General features: G+C 35.4%; 1 protein-coding gene and 1 long non-coding RNA gene across 8 annotated transcripts in view; one reads left to right on the forward strand and one right to left on the reverse strand.

Moving 5' to 3' along the window:
- Positions 1 to 1518: 1518 nt before the first annotated feature.
- The window catches only part of LOC109612455 (uncharacterized), a 68075-nt gene continuing 45425 nt past the window's right edge, over positions 1519 to 24168 (reverse strand). The window contains exons 2-4 of one of the 2 annotated variants that reach the window (XR_002194531.2): positions 20425 to 20564; positions 1860 to 2095; positions 1519 to 1808 (exon numbers count right to left, since the gene is read on the reverse strand). This is a non-coding gene — a long non-coding RNA (uncharacterized LOC109612455). Of the gene's footprint in view, positions 2096 to 20424; positions 20565 to 24168 lie in introns of both variants that reach the window. The other variant, XR_002194530.2, reaches the window with a different exon arrangement.
- LOC101897473 (sex determination protein fruitless) overlaps positions 11080 to 24168 on the forward strand; it is a 617438-nt gene continuing 604349 nt past the window's right edge. For 2 of the 6 annotated variants that reach the window (XR_009342942.1, XM_059126679.1), the window contains exons 1-2: positions 11080 to 11576; positions 12652 to 12972. The gene's annotated coding sequence lies outside the window, so the exon portion shown is untranslated. Of the gene's footprint in view, positions 11577 to 12358; positions 12973 to 24168 lie in introns of those variants that run through there. The other 4 variants (XM_059126695.1, XM_059126694.1, XM_059126696.1 and 1 more) reach the window with 3 other exon arrangements.

The raw sequence follows: 24168 nt of genomic DNA on the forward strand, positions 1-24168 counted from the left end.
CCCGGATGAAAAAGACACAAATGCCTCGACAAATTTAGTCCTTTGGACCTTAAATTATAACTATAATCATAGTTTGTATGATTTAATTCTCACAAGTGCCCCATAAATATTTTTTTTTTGTTATGTGAAGGTCTATAAAATATGCAAAGTGGTGTAGGGTATCATAAAGTCGGCTTGCCTATTTCTTCTTCTATTTTTTTACAATTTCAGTATACAATAGCCAGTCTGGGTTGTAGAAAATGCCAATTGGTAGTACTCATTTTTAGTACTCGAAGCCCAAATGGAGTTTTGGGCTCTTTTGGCAAAAGTTGTTAAGGCTTAAGGATAGAGTTTTGAACTTTTGAGAAAGATCTTTAGATTACATTGAGAATCATTGGCACAAAAAATGAGTCATATCGGTCCACCTTTTTGGAATAGTTCTAGGATAACTCGGATTTCAGGCATTTTTCACGTTTTGCCAAATTTTTGAATTTTGTTTAAAGGATGCTTTTAAGCATATTTGAAAGAAAGGACCAGTAAGACCCCTTTCTTGACTCGCTCGAGGGTTAACATTTTCAACTAAAATATGCCTCGTATTTTTATCTGCAATATTTGCGAAGAATGCACGGATTCCGAGGAAACTTAATCCGAAGATTTCCAAAAATGGGAAACGGGGCGAACTTGTCCCTCTATTTTGGTTACTTTCGAAAACGCGGATGCACATGTCTATTTTTAGCTTTACTTTCATAATAAGCTGGATTTTTCCTGTTATTATTTTTTGTGTTGCACAGTGTTATATGAAGATGTAAACAAGCCTTTTTTTCAATTCCTATAATTTGAGCGAATTTCTGTAATTAGCAAAAGGCACGACGGGATTTAATACCATTATAATGCTCAGAAGTTGTTTAGAATTTCTGGTTTTCTTTTAAAATACTTTTCACCAAAACTGTTTCAAATTTGGTATTTGCAGTTCGCAATGGAAACCACCTCGTATGACAGAAAATTGCACATACAGATCCATATCTTCATATAGCACTTGGCATTTGTATCCCACATTTGGAACAAATTTTTCTGAACTATAGTACAAGATTTTTACAAAATTGCTACATCAAGTGTTGTCAAATATAGGAGATGCAAGAGTATATGAGTTTTAATGCCAAAAGGTTTTAAACATTTGAAATTGGTTAGGAAAAAAATTAAGCTTGTTTATATTGCTTTTCGCATATATATTGCCTCTATAACCCTGATTTTATACTCTTTTATATATATATATATATATATATGAATTTGCTCATTGATTCTGTAAATTTTCGCGTAGAGTGAACTATATTTTTAAACCGTGAAGGTTTTTCCAATAGCTTCACCTAAATCTTTTTTATTTTTTTTATCGAAACCTTTTTCATAGTTTTGAGTATGTTTTTTTTTTTAAACATCCGACAACCCAAAAGTTGAAAATTGAATAAAATTGTTCACAGAATCCCAAGTTTTATTGTATTTGTAATTATTTTATTTTCGTTGGAGTCCTGACTGAAGACATCATTTCGGTATAAGGTTATAGTAATCCATATTGGATTTCTTTCGAATTTCGATTGAACGAATCCTTTGAGGAACCAAATATAATATATTTTTAATTTGCAGATACCTTAAATATTTATTCCTCATATTAAATCCAATTTCATTATTGTTATTAACTATTATCTTCAATAGTTTGTAATTTTCATAATAAAATTGGCGTCTTTTTAATAACATACGCATTGAAGTTGTCCCATACTTTCGTCATCATGCGGTGCCGTGTGCACTCACGGCACCAGCCAGCTCATAACCAAATCCTGTAATTGACGACAGTTAACGAGGAACCTAAATACAATGTCGGCACCTACAACATCTTCAATGGAACCGAATAGAATTCACGATGTCGACGATCCAATGAAGACGAACGACGTAAACTCATGTCTATTGGAGGGAATAGTACCAGCCCAACAAGCAAATCCAAAGTCAGCGTAAGCTCTTCTGTTTGTATCGTTGCTCCATATCCACATTCACTTGGTAAAAAGGGAACAAACACATTGACACTCACTGGTTGGTTGGCTGGTTGTTGGGCTTAGGAGATGGACACCTACATGAAAATGAAAAAAAAAAAAAAATTATAATAAAAATAACAACAACAACATGTTGTTACAAAATAACATTTCTACAAAGGGAAAGGGGGCAATTGTAGGGGAAGTTGCAACATGTTGCAAGAGGTGGAGTTTACAAAACTTACTCATGCACACTGTTGTATATAGTATATCATAGACATATATACATTCGAAGGTAAATAGTAGCGTGTTGGCAAATGTAAAACAATGTACCATTTATTCATATTCTCCAGCTGAAAAAAAAACGATACAAGTCACATGATGCCTTACATACTATGTAAGATTTCCTAAAGTGTGCCATGACCAATCGCATTGTTGATACGTGCATACATGTAAATATATATATGTAAGTAAGTGTGTAGATTAGAAATAGCGTGATTTATCACGGGGATTCTTAATCTTATATTAGTTGTTCCTCCCCCATCGAAACGCCATAGTGCTTAGATTCGAATGCATAAACAAGCTTATTGTACAAGCTCAAGAAACAAATCGACAAATACAAACAGACATACACATTATAAAAAATAGCGCATTACAATATATATGTATATGCGACCTTAATTTATTTTTTATTAAACAATCATACGCTCCGATATCCATCTCTACATTGGAAAAAAGAGACCAAGAACTTGGAATATGCAACACATAGTCGCTGGTGTGTAGAGAGAGATGGTTTTAAACATCAACATTGTGAATGTGTACTGCTCGTACACACACATCACTTCGTTAAGTAAGTTTCTCGAAACATTTTAAGTGAAATAGTTGCAGGTTCCAGTAAAAGCGCGCAAACATGACATGACCGCACACACACACACACAAACATACAATTCTATGTAGAACACATTCTCCAACCCTTAGATTTTAAGGACAATCAACACACACGCACACACCCATATACATAGCATCGTATTTGAGCACGCATACACCAAAGGCCAGAAATCGGTAGGTGGAGCAAAAGCTTGACACACATATGTAAATGGATCTGCCCCACACACACATCCCAAGTGGAAAACGTAAACATTATAGTTGCCAGCGCATTTGGAGGGACATTCGGGCCAAACATTCGAACCCCAACATGCAGCAACATGTTGCTTCAGACGTTATATAATATTTGCCGAGAGATTGCGAAGCCCTTGCTCTGCCGACACTTTTTTCGCACAACTGCTTACATTCAATGTTACTTGGGATATTCTGTTAATAGCAGTTTCTCTACTGGAGACAAAAAGAGACAACAACGGCAATGGTGCCTCCATCAAAGAGACCAAACTGCCAGACTGCAGAGAGCCACCAGACCACGTGACATTGTTGCATTCTACATATGCAGTGGTTATCGGATAGTTGGCTTGGCCTGTCTCTGTGTGGGTATTTACTTTTCAGCTGACTGCAACGAAGTTATAAATCAAAACAAAACTAAAACATGCGTTTCATTCACTGTGTGTGAGCGAAACACGTGCCATTATTTTAACAGCGTTGTTTACAGAGTCCTGTTTACAGCGTTTGTTGTTGGTGTAGGTTCTTTAAAGTATTTAAGCTGTGTTTTTGTTGTTGTTGTTGCTGTGTGTGTTACAAATGCTGCCGCCGCTGCTGGTGGTGCTGCTTTGTTTTTGATTAAAAATTTAAATGCAAATAAGGGCAATAGTAGTTGTATTTTTCTTTGATCTACTTTCCAACATTATTTTCTAAAACTGCCAGCACAAAAGAAGAAAAGCTTCACACAAAGACGCTCTAGTGCATTTTATCACAAAGATACACACTTACACACAAACACACACACTCACTCACTCACTCACATACGCAAGCACACTCAGAGACATAGACAGCGACACAGACAGTCTAAATGCTGTGAATGGAAGCCGCATTTTCAGAAGAAGAAGAAGCAGATAAAGACATTTCAAAGGGATGCGGTGTCGGTGTGCAATGTGCAACGCGACGCGTCGCTGGGTGCATTTTCAAAGGACTAAACTGCGCCCATTATGAATTTGTGTCGGATTGCTTACTCATTACTTGACAATCGAAAAGCAGGCGAGCAAGCTCTGTCCGAATGCGAAATGGAACTATTTGTGGTGACACATATAATTATCGTGCTCTAACTGCTGTCTAGCCGAAAAGAAGAGGTTTAGGAAGATATTAAAATTGAACACACATGTGGGCGAAATAGTTCGCGTTGTAATATTTTTAGGGGGTGGAGTAAATTAAAAAAATCATAATGTGAACTTTTCATAAAAAATGTTATTTCAAAATTTAATTTTTTGATAAACACTGAAACACAATGTAAGTATGTAACAACATAGACATTTGGGTGTGCATTTTTATATGTTAAAAATGTCAAGATTCGTTTTATTAAAAAAAAAAATCTAGAAAATACCACTTTCAACATCAGTTCTTCGCGCACTTATTCCATTTAACTTCCTTTTTAATTTTTGGTGCAATGAGTACAAATGGGTAATTAAGCAGAATTGTCGATTTTGGTGAAGATCAGCCAGATGCAGTGAAGATCTATCAATGCATTCAGTTTGATGCGGTTTATCGGCTGGTGGCATCATTGGACTGAATTTCTTAAAAATATGCTGCGGATCGTAACGCAACTGTGAATGGTTAGCGCTACCGTGAGAAGATATCCATATTTTTTGGCCAAAAAACAAGAGCTTGACTTGCATGACATGTGGCGTTAACAAGACGGTGTCACATTCTACACAGCATCCGGTTGAATTTTTTGGGAGGCAAATCACTTCTTACGTACGAAATAACATCCAAAGCAAATATTGAGTTATTTCTAAGAAAAATACTAAAAAAAAAAAACAGCAAAAAAACATTAAGTTCGGTCGGGCCGAACTTTTAATACCCAGCACCTTAGGATAAAGGAAACATTTTTATATAAAAGTATCTGAATTCCAGCGCTTTTCACTTTAAACTTCATATACCAGTAAGACCTTTTGCATAATGAAGTTAAACTTATCAAAAAACCATAAAGTGAGTGAGGTCGATATTTGGGGCCATACCAAAACGGGATCCTCTATAGACAATTTTATGCTTCAAGGATTGTCATCCATCAAATCTTCTAGAATACCAAATTTGGAACAATTATGTGGGCAAATGTGACTAGGATTATCAAAATACCGAATATCGGTGGCTATCGTTATATGTGCGCTATAGAAAAAAGTAGAACTAAATATTCATAGAACTAAATATTCGTGCCGTCATATGGGGGCTATGCCAAAACGTGGACCTACACATACGATATTTCCCCACACTAGCTAGAATCTATTATACCATAAAAATACCGATTTTTAGAAAATCCGTGAAAAAATTAACAAAAATCATAAAAATACCGAATCGCGGGAGGTGTCGTCATATGGGGGCTATAGCAAAACGTGGACCTATACATACAATGCTAAAAGCTATATTACCTACAAATACCAATTTTTAGACAAATCCGTGGAAAAATGTGGCAAAAATCAACAAAATACCGAATATCGAAAGGTACCGTTATATGAGGATTATACAAAAAGTTGTACCGATATATCTCATTTTCAATACCAACCATCCTAGACACAATGAAAATTGTTCTGCTAAATTTTGACGCTCTGCGTCAAAAAATGTGGGCTGTATTGTGATTTCAACAGATAGACGGACAGACGGACATCGTTAAATCGACTTAGAATTTTATGCTGATTCTGAATTAACATATAGTATAGTTTGTCAAAAATTAAATAGGGAACCCATTATTTGATAATGGGTTATCTTGAAGGGATGTCAGGAACATCATGAAATCAGACAGATGAAATCAATCAGACTTTTTCCCGCACGAGAATTACAACCAGCTACCTTTTATTTGTAGATGGGCCTGCTCATTCTGAACAGGGGCTATTCATTACTTTTTATGATAAATGTAAGTTATTTTGCGTTGTAAGATTTTTGGAATATCAGTAATGCAGAAATTGGTTCAAGTGACCACCAAATTGTTGCTGGGTATAATCCGTCTGTTCGTTGTTTCCGAAATGTTTTCACAGACTTGATTGTTTTAATGTTTGGTTTTCATGTCATTTTCTTCTATCTATATATATAATGAAGTAGGGTGACTAAGTAATCAATGCCCAGGCGAACGGCTGAAATTACAATCTAGAAATTTTGTATGTATGGATAAGGAATAAGATGAGTTTTTGAAAATTCGAACAATAAGTGCACTAAAAGTACTAAAAGGTGCTAAAAACTGAATACATTGTAAGTTGGAGAAGTAGGGTTGATTTAAGGAGGTTATTTATAAATTTTGGTATTGGGACTACTACTGGTGGCTGGGGTGATTTGGGAATACATACCATAAAAGTATGAAAATGACAAAATTTGAAATTTGGAATGAGGGTTATTGATGTTGTCACGAACCAAATTTTCCCAAAGAATAGTGAGTGTGCCAAAAAGTAAATAAAAAAGTACTAAAAGCCACTAAATTTGTTGCCAGTTGGATTTATGTGAACGGATAGAGGTAAATACTTGAAATTTGGTGTGAGAATCAAATTTGTAAAGTAGGGTTGACGTATTTTGTAAATATGTACTAAGTTTAAAAAATGTAGGAATTGTACTTAATTTGGTAAAATTGGGGTTTTGTTAAGTAGATAAAGGTGGAATGTTTAAATTTAGTATAAAAATATATTCTTCTGGAAATGCTTACAATAAGGGTACGAAAAGAACTAAATGTTACTAAATTTGGTATAGCATTTACGAAAAGAGCTAGAATTATGAATATTTGTATGGGGATCGTGCGTGTAGCGTTTAGAGAAGGAAGTGAATTTGGAAATCCGAACTACAGCGAGTAGGAAAAGTGCTAAATGATGCTATACATATTATAACTATAAGAATAGAGCTGAACCTGTAATTCTGGGTTAGACAATGAAGTGTTTTTGGAAATGAGTGCGTGTGGGAATGGGGCCTCACATATACACATTTGTATAAGGATCAATGTGAGTGTGTGGCTTAAATGAAGAGGTCGATTTGAAGTTGGTACTAAAATGTGTACAAAAAGTGCTAAATTGTTTTCAATTTAGTATATAGAGTAGCAAAAAATCTAGAACTGTGAATTCCGGTATTAAGATCAGTATAATATGTGGAATATCCTACAAATGAATAAAAGCTACATATACTTATGTACCCTTTTGAGAATTATATTAGACAGAAATGTAGGGTTTTGTATGTACGTATGAATTTACAATATGTAAGGAACCACTTTTGTAGGGGTGGTACCAAACGAAGATGACCGTTTATCTCATTTTGACATCTTATTATGGTTGAAATATTGATGTGTAAAGTTGAAGAAAATTGGACATCAGTATTGAATTTTTTAAAAAAAATATTCATATATTTCTAGTATCCTTCTGTCAGATATATAATTTTATAATTTTTTGGTTCTTATTTTGAAAGTTGTTTTTCCCCTAACGTATTTTTATTTATTATGCAGCTTCCTTCCAATCAGAAGGTACAACAAGTAAAGAAGCGTAAGGTTCGGCAAGGCCGAACTTTGAATTCCCTCCACCATTTCGGACGAATTAGAAAATCTTCAAACAAATAAATACTGAAAAATTTTAAAAATACTGAATATGGGGAATAAAGGATATTGTGGACATATATAGACAATTCTCTTTCAGGGGGTACAGTGCTCAGAAAGAACTCCTTGTGTAGAATTTCAGACAATTCCATTTAAAAATGTGGCTAAGAAAGAACTCCTTGTGTAGAATTTCAGACAATTCCATTTAAAAATGTGGCTAAAAACATCAAAATATCGAATATCTGGGGGATACCGTAAATAACTCCTTTTGTAGAATTTCAGAAAATTCCATTGAAAAACGTGGCTAAAATCATCAAATTATGGAATATCGCGACGTGCCGTTATATGGGGGATATACGATGTCGTGGACCTATATAGACAATTCTCTGTCAGAGGAAAAGTACTCATAAAGAACTCCTTGTGTGCAATTTCAGACAATGCCATTGAAAAATGTGGCTAAAATCATCAAAATATCGAATATAGGGAGGTAACGTTATATGGGGGCTATACGATATCGTGTACCTATATAGATAATACTACTCCAGGGGATAAAGACAATTCCATTGAAAATGTGGCTAAAATGATGGAAGTACCGAATATCAGAAGGTGCCGTTATCTGGGGGATATACGATATTGTGGACCTATATAGGCAATTCTCTCGAAGAATATCGAATATCGGGAAGTGCCGTTATATGGGGGACATACGATGCCGTGTGAATTTTCAGACAATTCCGTTGAAAATTCACACAAGGAGTTCCTTGTGAGTACTTTATCCACTAAAAGAGAATTGTCTATATAGGTCTTCGATCGGGGGTACCGTTATATGGGAGCTATACGATTTCGGGACCGATATAGCCCATCTTCGAACTTGACCTGCCTGCAGACAAAATACAGATCTGTGCAAAATTTTAGCTTCCTATCTTAATTTGTTTTGACTGTAGCGTGATTACAACGGACGGACGGACAGGGCAAAATCGTCTTAGAATTTTACGCTGATCAAGGATATATATACTTTGTTGGGTCTAAAATTATTATTTCGATGAATTACAAACGGAATGACGTTGGAGGGAATGATGGTGGAGGGTATAAAAACATTAGAGGAAGTGAAAATGTAATAAACAAAATTTATTTAACCCGAGCTCTTGGCAGTTTTATAAGAATATCACAATGTCACTAACTTCGGAGCATCCCATTGTATGGATATTGATCGTGACTTTTTGTCATCAGTGTACATGCAACGTAAATTTATTTCATAATATAATCATGCGTGTGGATGCAGCAACAGCAACAACAAGAACAAGAACAAAGACCATCAACAACAAATGAATTATTTCACTGCTACACCAATGTTATTATGTCTTGCAAGAAAAAGACGATGATGATGAGGATGACAATTATGGTTACATTGGCAAGTCGGCCCTTAGATGTTGACTATCACAAAAACCTAATCATCGCCACTAATACAAGTGCATACGAAATCGCAGCAGTAAGATACTAAATAAACAATCAAACGAAGCAGCAAAATAATCGATGAACGCACACAAATACGCACAGAACTGTCGAGCAGAAAGATTAAAATGTTTGGCCTTGTGCAAACTACAAACAGACAGCGTGTGTATGCTGTGTTCATGCATTGCGTGTGTGTGTGTGCCCGTGGCTGCGTCTGTGTGCTCCAGTATGCATTTGTATGTGTACACGTGTCTCTTCTTGCATTTCACATATCCTTATGGCTTTGCTTTGTGCAGCACACAAAGCAATAATAATAACAGCAACAACAACAACAAGAACTACAAACACAACTGCCGTCCTGTCTACTGAAGACGGGCAGAAAATTGTGGCCAACAGAAAAGGTTAAATGGTGCACATAGGAAACAGATGAGATGCAGACCGCTGCAGTTAACACTGAAGACCAAGAGAAAATGCACACTTCCGCAACTTGAAAAACAATTCAACAGAGAACACTGGAGAGCGAGAGAGCCTGAGAGGGCAAACAAGGACATGCGCCTAGCTTAATATATAGTTAATGCTAATGTAATACGAGCGGCTACAGATGGATGTACACGCGAATATGTGCAACAGTGACAACTTCCGGCATGTTAAATGTTGGTGACAAAATAATGTCAATAATAATGAAATCTGGGGTGGACAGATATAAGGACATAAAGTATAGCGTGTCCTTTACGCAAATAATTTATCCATCGAACCCTGACTTGGTGGCAGACTGGCTGGCTAAGTGCCAAATTTGTCACTGCGATTAAGCGTATGCCCATATTCATAGTTAGGCATAGAGTAATGCATTTCTATGTATGTGTAAACAACAGTAATCTTGCATTACTTGCAGTGGTGCTCAAAATCTGGTGTCTTCCAAAATATTTGCATTTTAATGAGTCTCCCTGGCCTTTACAAAATCTAATATTCTCCATCTGATGATGAAAGCAGAAATAAAAACAATGCCGCTCCAACTAAATATGAGGCCCTCCTTGTCGGCATTTGCCTAATATTAGTTGGTGTTAATAAGTGTGTGGTCAGGGGCATAACATAACGCTCGATTGGCTTAACAGCAAGTGAGAGAATATCGCCAGCTATGTACTAAAGTGTGCCAAAGGAATGTAACTAGAAGAAAAAACCATATGAGAGAGAGGGGGGGGGGGGGGAGAGGCGGGTTTCCAATGTTGACTAGATTATTTACTTTTTGATGCAAAAATGTCACCGTCTGGCATTACTTAACATTTTTGGCACAGTGTCAAAAAGAGAAACATGCAGACAGAGAGAGCGAGCGGCAAGAGTGAGAGCGAGAGAATCCATCAAATGCAGCATTGCATTTCCTTGTTTCCTTCATTCAACACTCTCTTTTCTAGTTTGTGTTTCGTTTTGTGAGGATTCAAGTTGCGGAATCGAGTTCTATGTGACGGTTGGATAACTGCAAAAGCACAATCAGCAAAAATTCTTATTTTCAATATAGCGTAGAGAGTGACATTTCGGTTATTTTCACATCCACATACAATGGGACCATAAAAAGGGTTTGTCGCACCAACACTGAGACCACAGAATTTGCAACATTTCGACCGTTTATATGACATAGCAGCATTGTCGAGTTCCGTGTTGGTGTGTGTATGTGTGTCTGTGTACATTGCAAAAAGACCAAACGACGAGTATGAGTTGAATCGTCTAGTCGACGAATACACCAGCCAAAGTCAAAGTTATTTTTGTACGAAAACAGCCCATGGAAGCCTTTTGCAGTAGCTGCAGTCAGACTGCAAGTACACCGTTACACCCGCCCTCCGAACTGCTGTCGCTGCTGTTGCTCGACACTGCTATATATGTTTTACTGTTTACGACAACAGAGGCTCGTAAAACCAACCAAACCAGAAATATGCATGCATAGCCGTTTCCAACTCGAGTCCTTTTTAACTTTGGCACATAGGACTTTAGTTGTTAATCAAGCTTCCTGCAGTGAGGACGTTCTCTCGCTCAACTGTGGCCAACGACAGACCCCTTCAAAATTGTTGTGGACAATTTTTGAAATGAATTTTGCTTTTGCCTCAAAAACATTTTCTAATAGCAATGTGCAGCATAGACACGAGCCAACGCCGCATCTACCGCCACCAGCACCCCCGGCAAATGCCACGGCAGCAACAGAGCCACCAGCCGCGCTCATAGTCACTTCATCTAGTGTTTTGGTGTAAGTGCAGTTGCCCGACTTGTCGTTCGGACCAAGTGAACTTAAAAAGTGTAACAATGTCGTAAATCATGTAATGCCTGAACATTTTTATTACAATTGCCGACAAAGTCTATGCAGCGCACCAACAGCCAACCTAACAACAACAATAACGGCAGCAACAACAACTATCATACGAATTTTAATGGCAAAATCACCAGTGACAAGTGCAACTGAAAAAGTGTCCACCATATACATAGTGTGTGTAAGTGTTAGTGAGCTAGTAGTCAATAATAATTGAATTTGACATTTCCACCATCCGAGCAAGCATAGCCAGCGAGGGTGCAAGATGGTGCACAGTGTTTGTGATTGACTGAAACCGCTCTAAACAAAAGGCGTTGTAATGAACAGAAACGGAATCGTCTCATTTTCAAAACAAGAAAACCGTTAAATTGTCCTTCTAGGAGCCGCAGGAAAGAGTTTATCATTGCAAGCGAACGAAATCAAACAATGTCTGTGCGTGAGTGTTTGTCTCTACATGTAAGCGTGTGCAAGTGTTGGTGCGCGCGTGTTGTGTCTTCAGTGTGTGAGTGTGCGTGCGTGTATGTGTGCCATTCAGTTTTATTTAATCCTTTACTTTATTGTTTGTTTGCTTTTGTGTCTGTTTTTTCCTTGGCTGCCTTTCTTTTGCTCGCTTCCTTTGATGTTTGTGTCGTTTCATCACATTACACAGAGACAGTCAATCAGCCAGCCAGCCAGCTAGCCAACCATCCCATCAATCTACGGCCCAAACAGTCATTCAGTCGGCGAGACAGCCAACCAACTAGGCAATCGCCAGCCATACAGCCAGCTTGCCAACAACCAGTCAATCAGCCAACTATGCAGCTACCCAACTACCCAGCCAGTCCTCCGTTCACATTCTGTTACACGATGTTACACTCTAACAGTAACGCTGTTAACTCGCCTTTACATAAATGCACTTGCATTTGTTGACGGCACTTACATTCGTAGCCTGAACGTGTGCCAGGACATACACCGAGGACACGGCACCGGTTCTGGCTCTGGCTCCGTTACCGACACACACTGAAGCAATACAAAGCTACGCAACACACCGCACACAAAGTGACTCCCACACACGCCGACACACAAACATACAGAAATTGTTGAGCATATTTTCTTCCTCGTTTGTAAACAAACTTTGATTGTCTTGCTTGACAACACTCATACGCTCCAATGTCGAACATAAAAAGTGATCTGATTTTAGGAACTCTTCCTCTGCTGCCACTAGACAAGTGGACTAGAGCCGGTGTAACAGATAATAAATAATAATACCATTTCAGTATTAACCTAGGATGTGCGAACTGCTAGACCAAAGTGATATTTGATCCATTCGACGAAAACATGAAAGTTAACTTACATTTGAAAATTATCCAGTAGAACTAAACAAAACAAGAAAAAAAAAAAATAAAGCAATAAAATTCCCGAAATCAGCCGGCAACCCATAGCATAGCAGAAGACATGAACAATAAAAAAATAATACTTGTGAAGTGAACTTAGTACATGGACGAAAAGTTTGTTCTCTGTCCAGTGTTTAATTGCCAACGAAATTTAAAAGGAACAGCAGCAGCAGCAGCAATCGAACAACAGCAACTGATTTACCGGTAAGAGTTATCCCATAAACTTTAGATTAGATATGATAAACCATACATACAGCAAACACATGCATTTTTTTCTGATTTTCTCTAACGTGTTATCAGATACTGGAAAATGAGAATTCCTCGTTGTCTAATATTCTAGACCTTCGTCCCACTTTGGCACGTCATCGAAAGTATTCAAAGCTTTGATCTGTAGACATGTTGTAACAAATCGGTGTTCCTTTTTGTTGTCATTCATATTCAGTTTGTATGTCATCGCCCACTGGTTTGCCAGTTCTGCCATGTTCGCCGTTTGAGGCCACATTACTTTCATATTTGTGTGTCAGTGTCTCATTCGTAGTCAGTGATTTGTTACAGTTCAAACCGTTTTAGTGTGCGCGATATTAAAATGTCAAAATTCCGTCACTGCATTTCCATCCACTTGTATTCGTTCTTTTTTTCATATTTTTATTCCTGCCTAGTAGCTTAAGTTATTTTTTCTTTTTTTGTATTTCTTCATTTGCTGTGCGGTGTTATGTTCTCTGTGTTAAGGAATGCATGTAACATTCAACAGGAAGTGAAAATGAAGACATCAAACGGCATGAAAATGACATAAATCTTATGAAAAATAATGCGGTTTAATGTACACATTGTCGTCGGCTCGTGCCTGAAGTCTTCCATGTTATAGTTTTGTTAGTATTGGTATGGTGTAATGATGTTGTGAGTTTTGCTTGTTTGTCTTGAGATATGGTGTTAAAAATTAAAAAATTCGTATATTGTTACTAAATATTTGAATTAGTTTTCGTTCGACAACAAATTTCTTTATTTTAGAAAGTAGCTATTCAACAAATCAAATTAGCTCAAAAATATCCATCAATAAATATTGAAAAGCTCATTTAAATGTATAAGCACGAAAGATTTAATCTTAATAATTTAGCAGAAGGGTAAATTAGACAAATTTTTATTGCAATTCTATAACAACAAGTTTACATTCTGTTATAGAGGAACATTTAAGGACGCTAGGGTTTTTCTCTCTTATCCTCTGTCTTGATTGAAGCCTCTTTAAACCGAGAAATACTAAATGTTTTCATTTTTTTTTTTTTTTTTTTGAAGAAATAAGTTTTTGATCAAATTTGTATTATATTTTAGTTTAAATATTGTTGAAAAAGTTAACAAAGTGTGGTTATTTATATAATATCTAATATTTTTTTTCGATTCGAAAATAAAACAGTGAAAAGAATTGTACTGTGATAACCGATTTTCCATTTATGGTATTGAAAAAAAAAAAAAAAAATGCAAAACTAGTAAATTTTTGCAGGTTAGGGAACAGAGCAATATATAGCTTCCCATTTCCAACCTTCTCTCCACATGCACTGTGAGAAAGAGTATCTTCATTTTTTTATTTAATTCTATGGGGGTTCATTTTATAATACGGGATATGGGCTTTGATTTTTGTTTTGCCTCCTATATTATATCCTTCCTATGTAAGGGTTCGTAACATTAAGCTCGCAAATTAGTTGTACTTTCGTGCATTCCTTAACAAAAAAATATCAATATAGGTCTTATATATAGGTCTTATCCTATTTTTATAATCCGATTTTACTATACTTCCGTATTTTAGATTTACTGTAGTTCGAAACTCATTTTGCAAAATATATTTTTTTTAAACATGCCTCTATCAACAAAGACATGTTAATATTTTTTACAATAAGTGTTTATTCCGTACCTTGAAAAGATCGATTTAGTTTGCCAACTAGTCCGTGCAAGAATAGTATTAAAAAAATTTGTATTGAAAAAAACGATTACGTACACGAAATATCGGAACCCACAATCAGAAAATAATAGAAACAAACATTACAAATAGACTAGGTATTCAGATATTTATTATTATTCTCGATTTGTTATTATATGGCCCAATTTTTATATTTAATTCAAACGCTTCACTATTAATAAAATATAATGTCGCACAGTTTGATAATTAATTTCCTTAAAAGTGTAAAAGTTTAAATATTTTGGCAATAATTTCCTTAAACACATATGCAATATATTTTATTGAAAATGGTATATCGGAGTGGCTATTAAAAAAATATTTAAAACAAGTAAGCAATGGCTATAGTCGTGAGGGGCCCACCATTTGATACCCTACAAACTACATCATGTTAAAAGCCCTTTTATGTCAAAATCCATTTTGGAAGATTTCGCTTTTGAAATTATTTCACGGAGCACTACCCAGATATTACCCTTAGAATTTTGACCAGGGACATTTGCCCAATATTTACGCACTACGTCGTGCTTTTAGTTGTTATGTTCCATTTTACAGCTAATTATATAATCCAATGGTCATTCTAGAATGAATTCTTCCGTGTCCTCAACACTCTTCTCAGGCTTCAATTGTGTGATCAGAAAATTCTTCTATTTTTGGTTCATTTGAACCCCTAAATATTTTGCGATCATCTCCAAAAGCAAGAGGCCCCTCTGTATCTCCAAATTTAGACTCATCTATATGATTTTCTTGTCTACAATATTTGGCTATATTCGTCAACGAAATCAGGATAAAAAAGCCAGAAGTTCGCCTTTCGGATATCGCCTGTAAATAATGTTGGTATTTTCACACATGAAAGCAGTGGTCCATTCTATCCGCTTTCCTAAAATTTAACTTCATGCGAGAATTCGTGTCGTTTGGTTTCTATTTATGGCCTTTATCTCGGCTGCAAAATCAGGAACATTTTTAGCTGTTGGTCCATTTTAACCCCTAAATATATTGCTGACATCTTTGAAAACAATAGGCCAAGCCCTTCTCAGCCTAACCCTACCCTTGTGAAAATTTTTGTGAGGATCGGACGATAATTGCTATCTGTATAAAATATCCCCAACCTGTGTTGTAATGTGAACAAATATTACCAAATATACATTTCAATATTCTGGCTCTACCCTCATAATTGCGGCTTGTAGAGTGATTACAAATTAACATGGACGGACAGACGGACGGACGGACGGACATAAATAGCTAGATCGACTCAGCTCGGCGAGATAGGAAAATCTATATATACTCTCCTATGTTGAAAACCAATATTTTGAGGTGTTACAAAATTTTTGGCCGAATCATACTTATAACATATAGTGTCTAAAGTATAGTCTAAAGCCGTAATAATATTTTATAGACCAGTGAGTTGTTATTTGTTAGTCTTTCCCACAAAAGTGTGAGATAGTTTGGGATATTCATTGTTACCTTCCAAAGCGAAAGCATCCGCGCTAGTTTATTGAATACATCACCTCACAACAATTCAGAGGTATGAGATGAAAGACCAAATCAAATCGAATCGAATCGAATCAAAACGAAAGCATTCTTGCTTGCTTATTTGCAACAGTTATTTTATAAAATATGATATTCAGGAATCAAACCGTAAGACCACTGTAAATTGCATAGATGGATGTATCGTTCTAATTTTATGTTTCGTAATAGGTATGTTTTTTCATAGCTCGAACTTAGACTCCGCTACACACTCCCCAGACCTTTCTATATAAAGTAATTATAAAATGCAATTAATTGTCATACTTAATATGTATTTAATAATTTTATTGGCAAAAAAAAAATATTTATTTTACTATTTCCCCAGTAAGTTGCCGTGCCCATGGTTCAATTATCAAAGTAAACTCATAATAATCTAAATCAAAAAACCAAAAAAAAAAAAAATAAATAAATAAATAAATAAATAAATAAATAACTGACTCATAAGTCATGCAAGATTTCGTTACGGAATGGTTGAATTATGCTTCAAAATATAAGTTCGCTGCAGCTAGAATATGTATGAAGATCGCCGGTATCGCGCCTTGTTTTGCTTCAATACTGACAGAAGATTCTCATCCTGCATTTTTACGTCGAATTCATTACAGAAAAATTGTCAGCGTAGTACAAAATCCATATTTTGAAGAATTGAATTGAACATAGGACATGGGTATATCACTCTCAATTCTGCCTGTCACTCATCATTTCAGCCACATTTCTGTCCGCATGAGCTCAAATGTTCAGATTTTTAAAATATTTTCCAAAAATCTAAATATATAAAAATCGAGACTCGTTCGTTAGTAATTGAATCAGTTGAGAATGGCTGGACAGATTTGGATAATTATTGTTCACGAATGTTAGTCAAGATTCCACCAAGGTTTCTATGGATTTTTTATGGTTTTTTTAGTGCCCACCTATTTATCTCAAATTCTAATATTGGCAAAATAATGAAGATATCAGTTTGAAAATTGGTATACGACACATTTTTGACTTTTCCTCCAAACTTTAGTATTTATTTGGAGGGCAGAGGAACTAGCCACGCCTACTTTAAAATATCTGAATGTAAAAAAAAAACGACAGAACTAATTGTAACAATTCACACCGATTCGGATTTAAAAGAATAAAATCGAAAAATAGCATAAAAACATGCAAAAATAAAAATGTGAGCAATTTCGTTATGTCTTGTCATTTTTTATATCGCAAGAAATTTTTTCAAGTTGACTTCTATGGCCTATGTAATGCCAGCCAGTAAGCCCATCTGTCAAATAAGTTTGCTGTCAATTGTGATTTGAAATCCAAAAAGAGTCAAATCACAATTTTGAAAAAAAAACTACTGAGTTACTGGCAAATTATTATAGGCTTTGTTGATTTTTAAATTGAATTGTTTATTTTCAATGATATTAATTCCGACATTTAATGATTAATTCTAATGGAAAGAAAGAAAGTAATCAAATTAGTGCACAGTACGCTTGTAGTTGTGACTCCAATCCTAAATCGACAGAGCTGTATGGTGCTTATATAAATAAATGGTTTTTCATTTCCGTATGGCAAATTTCCTTCCGATAAGAACCCAAAATGCTGAATTGCAGTCCATTCGACCGGAAATCTGGATTGGATAAGTAAAGTGCCGAATATCAATACGTGCTGTTATACGGGGGCCACATCAAATAGTGAATTTATGTGGACTGAGATCCTGAACCGATTCCAAATATCTCTCGAACCTTCAAAATATATAATTATATATATTACAATTATATATATTATATAATATATATATAATTATTAGAAAGGATTTCGTCCATATGAATATAAATAGATGGCCGGACGGAAGTTGCTACAGAAACATGCAAAATGACTGGCATTTGTCGTTGTCATGAGAACAAAATCTAAAAGGGACCGATGTGCCTTCTTGAATACCAATAATCGTAAGAAAAATGTATAAAGAAAAATGTATATAAAGATTAAAAGATCTAGACTTAATAAGACTTTATGATACTAGGGAGAAACACTTGACTATGGAGGGTATATTAATTTTGTCATTCCGTTTGTAACTCCTCGAAATATTCATGTCAGACCCAACAAAGTATATATATTCTTGATCAGCGTAATATTCTAAGACGATTTAGACAGACAGACGGACAGTCAGTCTGTGTGTCTGTCTGTCCGTCTGTCTGTCTGTCTGTATGTCTGTCCGTCTGTCTGTCTGTTGTAATCACGCTATCTTTCGAACAAATTGAGATAGAAGGCTAAAATTTTGCATACATGTATATTTTCCCAGTAGGCAGGTTAAGTTCGTAAATGGGTCATGTAGGTCCAAGTTATCATATAGCCCCCATATAACGGTACCTCCCGATATTCGGTATTTTGATGATTTTAGCGACATTATTCACCGGAATTATTTAAAATTTGGCATTTGAAGTTCGTAATGGATACTACAGCCTAAGACAGAAAATTATCTGTGCAGGTCCACGTCTTCGTATAGCCCCCATATAACGGTACCCCCCGATATTCGGTTTTTTTATGATTTTAGCGACACTGTTTACCGGAATCGTTTCAAATTTGGTATTTGAAGTTCGTAATGGATACTACATCCTAAATCAAAAAATGAGCCATGTAGGTCCACGTCTTCATATAGCCCCCATATAACGGTACCCCCCGATATTCGGTATTTTGATGATTTTAGCGACATTGTAAACAAATTTTTTCAAGTTTCGCATTTAAATATTGTAATAATTTATGACAAAAGTTGCCTATGCAGGCCCACGTCGTCGTATAAGCATTCGGTATTTTTAAGACTTTAACAGAATTTTTAACGGGTTTTATTTTTTGGAAATTGCCAAATTTGTACCAAATGGTGGAGGGTATTAAAAGTTCGGCCCGGCCGAACTTACAGCTTTTTTACTTGTTTGAGTTACAAATGCTTTCTGTAAGTCTTTATTTCTATGCAGATAGTACTAAAACTTCAAACTATTCAAAATACATACTTATACGGAATCCTTATATGTTCTTCTTCTGTTTTTGATTAATCACGAATAATGAGCCCTTTAGAGAAATAGGTGCCACAGACTACAGCAATAACAGACAAAACAAGAAAAACATCAAAAATCTTAAGCTATGAAACCCGATTGTAGTTACAAGCCCGAAGGTAATGATTTTTCAAAAGGGAAATTTATAAGATTACAATTTGCAGTAAATACTAAAGCTATAGGTCAGCAAAGCGGACAGGGTCAGCTAGTAATTGTATAACATTGGTTCACCGAGGTATCCAAAAATGGTTTCCGCAACCAATTCGTATTTTGATGCTTTGCTTTATATTTAATAATCAAAAAATAAATGTCAAATGTAACAAAATGATTCATATTTATATTGGCGTATTTTCATACATGTTGTTAGGATTTTCAAAACACCGAATATCGGTTTCTATCCTTTCTACCGTTGTGGAAACCGTGTGACAAAGTTTTGACGACTGTCGTAAAACCCATTATGAACTACAAATTCCGATTTTAAACAAATACCAAAGAAAATGCAAAATAAATCATAAAAATGGCGAATATCTGGAGATACCCTTATATGGTCGCTATCGGAAAACGTTAACTTATATTTAGAATGTTCCGCCACCAGATGTAGATCCCTTTACCAAACTTGGAATAATTCAGTGAAAAATATGGCTAAAAACATTAAAATACCGCATATCAGGAGGTACTTTTATATAGGGGCCAATGTAAAAGGAGGACCTATACATGCAATGTTTTGCCATCAGAGGTAGAATATCAGAAATCTGAATACTAAATTTGGGACAATTCCGTGAAAAACCGTGGATCGATATATCTCATTTTATACAAACTATTGTGCCAAAGCTCTAGGTCAAATAATGTGGGCTGTATAGTGATTTCAACAGACAAATGGTCAGACAGGCGGACATTGTTAAATCGACTTAGAATTTTATGCTAATCATTAATATATATACTTTAATGACAAATGACAAATTACCCTCCTTTGTAGGTGGATATATAAAAAATTTGTCGACAATTATCGGTAATTCTAGTTATAGAATAGCACGCCTGAAAACAATTCTAAAAATCGATAAACATGTTTACTATGCAAAATATACTCTGATAGCTTACAAAAAATCTTCTTGCGGGATATTAAAATTTAAAAAAAAAAACATATATATAAATCAAATGTGGAATTACCTCTTTCGAAAATTATTTTTCAGCACCATTAGTTTATTCCAAGATTATTTTACAGCATCTAAATACCAACAGCGGATGTCATAATAATCGCAAACACAAATTAAGCTGCATGGCACACGACCGGTTCACCGCAACAACACCTGTAATAAAGGTGTGACGTTATTATTAAATTTGAGCGGGTTAAGGGATGGTTAGTTTCAAATATGCATGCATGTGTGTGTATGCTTGTTGTTCGTGCAATGATAGATTGCGTGTTGACATAAACACGTATAAATAATAGGGCCGGTTGACAACAACAGCCGGAAGCTTGACAACCGATATTCAAAAAACGTACGCCTCTAAAACAGTAAGTGGGTAGGTAAGTATATGAACATATTAACCATTATGTGAACGAAACCCTATATTTTTTTATAATCAACCCCTGTCAAATTGTTGACAAGTTCTTGTGCACAATATGTTTGGCACTGTCATTACTTTCCGCCGAAAATAAGAGGACGTTTGATAATACAGTATTTTACTTGGACCAAAATATTCAATGTGAACATGATCTGGACTTAAACAGACCAAATTTTCCTATTTGTTATTTAAGTAAAAAACCACCTAGTTATGAAATCCTATAGTCTAATGGTAAAAATGCGAATGTGCGGATAAAGGGAATATTTGTATTTCGGTATATTACACAATCGACATCGATTTTCGGACATAAGATTTTTTGTAAAAACATTTGTTTCCCCAGCTTCTCTTTAAAAAGTTCGAAGAAAGTTCGAATTAGACCGTATTCAAAATTGAATAGAGGAATAGTGATATTGATATATTGCGGGTAAATACCCATAGCTGGCTACTATTTGTTAATCTATAAAAAAATTCGCAATAAACCATCTCCGGTTTCGTTGCCGAATCTTTCAACATTTTTGTACTTTGCAGAATTTAAAGTAATTAAAATTTGAAATTTGAATTATATATGGTCGCCTAATTTAGATGTGGTTACCAAATGTTCTTATAATGCTGATCTAATCAATGTAATGTGATCAGTAGACTATTTAGTATATGTAGCTATATGTTTGAAAGTTATGTGTGGATACCTCTCCATGAACATACGTAGCTTCTCTATCTCTCTCTACCTTTCTTCCTAGTTGGTAACTTTTGTTGATTTTTTTTTCAATCCATCAACTAAACCAGAGGGTATATTAAGTTTGTCATCCCATTTGTAACACCTCGAAATATCCATTTTATATACACAGTGTATATATTTTGTTGATCAGCTTGAAATTTTATGTCAAAGGTTCGTACAATTTTACTCAGATGTATCTTAGGTCCTTAGGATTTGTATTTGAAAATGGACCATATATGTCCACGTTTTGGTGTAGCCTCTAAATAAGAGTAGCGTCAGATTTAGCATGTTTTAGCCGTTTTAGTTACACTTTTAACCCGGATTTTCTGTAGTTTGTGTTCCCAGTATTTAAGAAACACACTTGCAGTGAGCTGTCCATATAATTTTAAATTTTGGTATAGTCCCCATAGCTGTAACTCTAAATATTCGGTATTTTGATAATTTGCGTCAAATGAAATATTTGGCAGATATTTTTCCCAGCTAAATGTATTTAACGTGTATCTGCAAGGTGCAACATAAACTTGACCGGGTAAAAGCAAGTTCGCGTGCTCTCAGCGAACTTATTTTTTTCGACACACAAAATAGGAACCAAATAAAAGCAATGTAATCAGATATTGACAAAATAGAGAGAACATAAACGGGTTACTCTTTGTCCGGCCGTATAGGCAAATTCTCGAATTGAATTTAATTAAAATAATTTCTACAGAAATTGTCAATTTTATCAAGCTTAAACATACAAATGCATATTTATTTCGACTGAAGTACGAGAGTTTGCCGCCTGTATAGTATGTCGCACGATAAAGATTTATTATACATAGAACCTCTACGCGTATACTTTATAGAGTAAATCATGATCAGCACGTATACGCCATGGAACTATTATAAATATTCACGTTCCATGCTTAATTGTATTTTAGAACCATAATTTTAAAAATGTAGAATTTTATGAACATTAACTTCTTTCGACGTAAAACACAATGAAACTTACACCAACAATATTTTGGAAGCCAAATAAGCCGCATGAAAATACAAAGCAAAATATTTTACTTTTCTCATTGACATGTAATGAATATCGGCGGCACGACGCCTTTGACTGTATGGCACAAAGTTGTTATTTCTAGACTAGCATCGGAAAACTAAAGAAAATTTAAAATACTATGAGTTGTTAATGTAGACTCTAACGGTGTGTAGGATGTTTAACAAAAGATCAGATTATTGAGAGTTAAATTGTGGATTGCGTAAAAATGTGGTGAATAAGCCCTAAGTAAGACAAGTGTACTTTCTACTTATTTGTCGACTTATTTTCGTAAAATTAATTATTGCACAAACATAATAGGTAAACCTACTTACCTATTTGTAAGTAGTATATTTGTAAGTAGTTACGACTACAAACAATACCTTATTATTTTGTAATTTGGGTTTTGGCTGGAATTAAAAAAGTAGCTACCGAAAAAATCTGTAAAATAAGAACTTAAAACTTTTATGTGAACAGTAAAACACAAATTAATAAGATTTTTCTACCGGCAATTTATAGTGACTTCTTTAATCGACAACAAAATTACGACAGTTTTCCGTCATAGGTTGTAGTGCCTATTACTATTACTGAATAATGTCGCTAAAATCATGATACCGAATATTTGGGGGTACCGTTTTATGGGTGTTATACTAAAACGTAGACCTATGTAGACAATTCTCTTCCAGAAGAAGTAGAAGTTTAGATAATTCCATTGAAAAATGTGGCTTAAATCATCAAAATACCGTATATCGGGGGGACCGTTGTATGGTGGACCAATATAGCCACTCTTCGAACTTGACCTGTCTGCAGACAAAAAGACTCTAGTGTGATTACAGCAAAGGGACAGAGCTGAATCGTCTTAGAATTTTATTCTGATCAAGAATATACAGGGTGAGATGAAAAAACTGAAACAAACTTCAGACTGCTCTCATTTCTAAGCCACTCGTCCGACAGCTGTTAAAATTAGTCCAGTGACAGCTCATTATATTGTTTACAAGCGTACACAAGCACTTTGTTGAGAATTTTCCAGAAAAAAAGTTATTCGTGATGGAATTTAAGCGTGATAGTGTGATTTCTTTATATTTGGCTAGAAAACAACAAGTAGCTATCGTTAGAGCACTCCAGCATTTAAATTTGAATACATCTTTTGTGTCTCGTACCATCGCTCGTTACCGTGATACTGGTAGCGTAGCCCGACGTCAGTTAAGTGGACGGCAACAGAAACATCAGCAGAAATGGTTGGAAACGTCGGCGTCGCAGAGGCCGAAAAATGGCGCGTGAGCTGAACATATCGCAATATTCCATTCGGCAAATATTGAAAAATGACCTCGGGGTAAAGCCATTGAAATTCCAAAGAGTGCAAGAATTTACACCACAACAGAAAGAAAATAGACTGAAAAGAGCTAAAGAGTTGCTTCACTTGGCCGAAAGTGGTGAACTGCCGAATTTGGTTTTCTCCGATGAGAAAACATTTGTTGTCCAGCAGTTTGTAAACAAACAAAATGATCGTGTCTACTTGCCAAAGAGGTCAGCTGAAAATGTGTACTTTCGGTTGGACACCAGAACTCAAGCGCCGGCCATGGTGGTGGTGTGGGCCGCCATAAGAGTCCATGATCGC

This window comes from Musca domestica, unplaced genomic scaffold, assembly GCF_030504385.1.
Source record: "Musca domestica strain aabys unplaced genomic scaffold, Musca_domestica.polishedcontigs.V.1.1 4, whole genome shotgun sequence".
NCBI lineage: Eukaryota > Metazoa > Arthropoda > Insecta > Diptera > Muscidae > Musca > Musca domestica.